At 40.6% G+C, this 5,230-nt stretch overlaps 1 non-coding gene across 1 annotated transcript; it reads right to left on the reverse strand.

Annotated features, from left to right (window-relative positions):
- Nucleotides 1-2,308: 2,308 nt before the first annotated feature.
- On the reverse strand, nt 2,309-2,446 carry LOC114813631. The gene has a single exon (XR_003761348.1). It is a non-coding gene; the product is annotated as a small nucleolar RNA SNORA7 (small nucleolar RNA).
- Nucleotides 2,447-5,230: the final 2,784 nt, after the last annotated feature.

The raw sequence follows: 5,230 nt of genomic DNA on the forward strand, positions 1-5,230 counted from the left end.
ATAGTTTCCTACTCTAGGTCTCTCCCTATAGGGTGGAAAATTGCTGGAGAGGAGAGAAAAATGTTGAAGCTGATGGGTGAATATTTAAAGATGTGTGTGAGGATACCATGGAATTTCAGATCTTTAAATGTAATTTACAGCACTTTCTTCATCCCCTATAATCTTCAAAATGTCTATGGACAATTTTGTCATTGAATAGACAAGTCCACCTAGTCTCTTTGGTAAAACTCCAGTGATTTACAGGAAAGATGTGAATTTCACATTCCCAGAGGCATTAAAAAGCTGCTGCAGTGGGTGCACAGAAATATTCTGCACGTAGCATCAAATGACCACCCCAAAGTCCTTATAGGCTACACTGCTAGACGAAGGAGGACCAGGTGAGAGTGAATGTATGGCTCAGTGGACATCATCACAGTTACATGTCCTCATACCATGGCACAACCAGGATATTCAGTGGAGGGATACCCCATCATGGGCAGGAGTTGACCATGAGCTCTACCCCTGAAATTAAAAGAAGACATTTATATGAATGAATGCATATAGATCAATATGAGAGATCTTGGACAAGGCATTTAACTTTTCTGGGCCTTAGTTCCTCATGTATAAAATGAGTATAAGATAGACGGTGAGCCACATTTGGGAAAGAGGTTGTGTCTGTCATGATAAGCTTGTATTAATTCTAGTACTTAGCATATTGTACATGCTTGATAAATTCCAATATTACTATTGTTATTTGACAGATTCATCAGGACAAATGATCACAACCTCATGATTTTTTTTCCATAAAACATTTCCAAATTAACTACAGGGATCTGGGAGCAAGTAGTAAAGAAGAGGGCAAGGGATGGGCGCTCAGGAGGTTTCCTTATTGATCTTCTCAATTATATAAAACAATTGCATTTATTGAATACCCATTGTGTTCGGGGCATTTCACTTGGCACCTGAGAGAGTAGAAACCTATTAGAAGATTGATCCCTGCCCTTAAGGAGTTTTCAGTCCAAATTGAGGGGAAGTATGCAAATAAATTCTAGGTGGGGGTGTAATAGAGTATATAATGTATGATAATAAGCGTCGTGAGTGCTGTGATAACTTAAGCACTTAGGTGGTGCAGAAGGGCTGACATGGCAGTTAAGGGATGTAAAATGGGTAGATTACTGAGTAAAGTCTCCTAGAGGAGAAGTATTTTCAAAGGGTCTTTAAAGATGGAGAGAACTGTGGTCTTTCGATATGCAGGGGAAGGAATTTCCAGGCAGTGGGGAGAGTATGAGAAAGAAATCAGTGGTGGGAGAGATGAGAATGAAGCACAGTCAATAGGTTAGCTTCAGAGAAATGAAGATTGAGAGCTGGAGTGTAGTAAGAAGAGACTGTATAAGTAGGAGGAGAGGGCTGATTGAGTGCTTTAAAATTAATGATCAGGAATTTTTGCCCGAGGCACAAAACACTGGAAGATTCTGAGTGTGGAGTCAAAAGCTGTATGATATTTTAGGAAAATGGTTGTCAGCTGAGGGAATTATAGATTGGAGATGGGAAAGACTGGAGGCAGGAAGATGAGCGAGGGAGCTTATGAAGTAGTCAGGCCAAGATATTACAAGTGTCCAGACCAACAAGTGGATATTTGGTTGGAGAGGAAAGGATGGATTCTGGAAATATTGTGGAGGCAGAACTGAGAGAAATAATTTGGTAACAGACTTAAAGTAGGAATTGAAAGGAAGAGAGGAAAACAAGATAAATGCTTTTTCTGATTTTTTTATGCTATTTGTTAAGCCATTTGTCAAACACTGTTTTAAGCATGGGGCTCCCAGTCTAAGTAGATCAAACAGGTATCAAATCCAGGGCTAAGCACATAGTATAGTGCTCTGAATGTAGTAAGCACTCAATAAATACTATTGATTGATAAATCCCCATTTGCTGTTGTTGAGGAAACTGAAACACAGAATAGTTAAGTGTTTTGCTCTAGGTCACATGGCAGGCAAGTGGCTCCTATTCCAGAACAGTGCCTGGAACATAGTAAATACTTAACAAGTACCATAATTATTTCAGTTGTTATTATTAAGTTATGTGGAACACTTAGATCATGTTATCTTGTCTTGACCTATGCTGTCAAGTCATCTCCGACACTTAGCAATGCCATGGACACATCTCTCCCAGAATACCCCAGCTCCATCTGCCATCGTTTTGGTAGTATATGTATGGAGTTTTATTGGTAAAAACTTAGAAGTGGTTAACCAATGCCTCCTCTGTGCAACAAACTAAAATCTCCACCTCAACTCTCTCCTATGCCACTGCTGCCCAGCACAGGTGAGTTTTGACTTGTAGCAGATTGCCTTCCACTCACTAGCCACTGCCCAAGCTAGGAATGGAATGGATATGCCTCTGCTTGACTTTCCCTCCCATAGTCAAGACAGGTAGAGTACTGGAAACTCTCCAGGTGTGACCCTGAGAGGGGAAGATCGCATTGTACCAATTTAATTTTCTTGAATTCTAAGATGACAGGTCATGAAAAAAGGGGGAAACACTAAATGGGATCTATCTAGTCTTTAGTAAGATTTTGTGTTCCATCTCACATGCTATGCTGATCAGTAAGCTGGGGAAATATTACTGTTAGGAAGATACACAGCAGGGTGAAAGTTACATCAAAATATATTTATCAATAGCTTAAGCTTCCACTGGCTTCAGTCCTGTGGCCAATTCTGTTTAAGGCCTTGATTTATGTTCTGGTGAAGGAAGTGAGCATGTGTTCATCAGTTTCACAGATGATCCTTAAAACTGGGTAAAGAAACCAGTTAAGATTTTGGGAGATTGGAACGTATTTCAGATTGGAATTGATAAGTGATGCAGCATGGTGCAGTCAAAAGAGCATGACCCCGGGAGTCGGGAGATTCAGATTCTAGCTTTGGATTCACCACTTGCCTGGTTTGTGACCTTGGACAAGCCACTTAACTTCTCTGTGCTTCAGTTTCTTCATCTGCAAAAGGGGTATAAAGTACCTATCCTATCTTCTTCTTACACTGTGAGCTTCAGATGAGATGGGGATTGTGTCCACTTTATCTGTTATGCTTAACACAGTGCATGGCACATAGAAAGCGCTTAATACACATACATTATTATTATCAGTTCAAGGCAGTGATTTTAAGAACAAAATATAAGAAATACAAATGAAAGACAACCATAGACTAATGACACAAATAGCACAGAAAAACCCTACCGACCAGTTAAATGTGAAGAAATAACATTTTCAAAGTCAACATGGTAACTGGATGTATTGACAGGAGTTTGAAGAGCAAGGCTGATAAATAATCACTAGGTAGAATCTAGGGAAGAATGACCAAAGAGATTAACAGTATCAGAAAATAGTTCTTGAAATGGAAAGATGAAGGAACTGGGATTTTTTTTTTAAAGTGATGAAATGATGATTGTAAGGTCCTCATTAGGGTGTCAACATGACCTAGTGGATAGAGGATGGGCTTGGGAGTCAGAAGGATCTGGGTTCTAGTCTTGTCTCTGCCACTTGTCTGCTATGTGACCTTGGGCAAGTCACTTAACTTCTCTGTGCCTCAGTTATCTAATTTGTGAAATGGAGGATATGACTGTGAGTCCCATGTGGAACATGGACTAGGTCCAACCCAATTACCTTATATCTACCTCAGTGCTTTGTACAGTGCCTGGTACATAGAAAGTCCTTAACAATACCATAAAAAGAAAGTATCAGCTCACTGAGAGCAAGAGACTGTGTATTTTACTTTTATCCCATTTTTCCAGACACCCAATAGAGTGCTCTCAATGCTATAGATACACTGGAAGTATTACTAAATGAAAGGAGAGTAAGTGACTCCAATTGTTTTCATGAAGAGATGCACACTAGTCCTCCATGTCCATGAGATGATGACTCTAAACTAAGCAAGATGAAATGGGTTTTAATTGCGCTAGGACTTATTCAACTTTAGCCAAGGAAAATAAGATACTATTTCCCCTCTCTGCAATCTATTTAAATATCTGTCACCCTCTTTAGATCACAAGTTCCTTGTGAGCAGGGATTGTTGCTACCAATTCTTTTGTATTGTGCTTTCCCAAGCTTTTAGCACAGTGCTCTGCACACATTAGGTGCTCAATAAATGTGATTGATTGCTTGATTGATTGAAGGAGCTCTCAAGATAACTTGTGGATCCACCTCTAGAGAGTTTTAGTTTGTGCTGTATGGTTTAGTCGTTCAGGCAATCAATGATATTCATTGAGTGCTTACTGTGTACAGAGCACTGTCCTAAGAGCTTGGGATAGTACAATACAATGGAGTTGGTACACAAATTCCCTGTCCACAGTGTGCTTCCAGTCTAGAGAACTAGAGGCCTGAGCTTGAACCAAATGCCCATTAGAATGCTTTCTCTAAGTGAAAATCGGAAATATTTAACCCCCCTGCCTTTGTGTACTGTTATTAGAGTTCCAGTGATCTTGATGCTAGATAATACCGGGCTCTGAAATGGAGAACAGGCATATTCTTTGCAGAAATTTAGAGCTCAAAAGACTAATACAACTTGTAGTGCACTTATTGCCATTTCCCCCACTAGGACAATCCTAAAAAAGGAACCCAGCTGGCTTTCAGACTTGATGGAGGCATGATGGCTGTGAAGAGTAGTCAAGCAGAGATGAGATGGAATTACTCAAAAGGAAGTGGTGAGCAAGGCACAGAAGAGCAAACATCAGCTAAATCCTCTATGAAAACTTGATCCATCTGGCATGTGGGAACTGGACCACCCCCACAGGTGGCAGTAAGAAGAGAAGTCCCCAAATGGCTTGGATTTCTCTCTTTCCAGTGGGAACTGCAGCATTCATTCTTCCTTGTTGTCGGCATCTCTGTGAAGCAGGCTAGTTTGGAAATACTGCATGGGTGGTTGTTATAGCTTGATGATGGTAAAAGCAATTTCAGGGGGACAGACTAAAGTTCAGGGACAGCAGAGAAGGAAGGCCCATCCCTATATTCATTCATTCAATCATTTATTGAGCTCTTACTGTGTGCAGAGCACTGCAGCTTGGGAGAATACAATATAATGGACCTATTCCCTCCCCACAAGAAGCTTACAGTCTAGAGGGTGAGACAGACATTACTCTAAATAAAGAAATAAATAAGCAGCGTGGCTCAGTGGAAAGAGCATGGGCTTTGGAGTCAGAGGTCATGGGTTCGAATCCCAGCTCTGCCACTTGTCAGCTGTGTGACTGTGGACAAGTCACTTAACTT

The sequence above is a fragment of the Ornithorhynchus anatinus genome, chromosome 7 (genome assembly GCF_004115215.2).
Source record: "Ornithorhynchus anatinus isolate Pmale09 chromosome 7, mOrnAna1.pri.v4, whole genome shotgun sequence".
NCBI classification, from domain to species: domain Eukaryota; kingdom Metazoa; phylum Chordata; class Mammalia; order Monotremata; family Ornithorhynchidae; genus Ornithorhynchus; species Ornithorhynchus anatinus.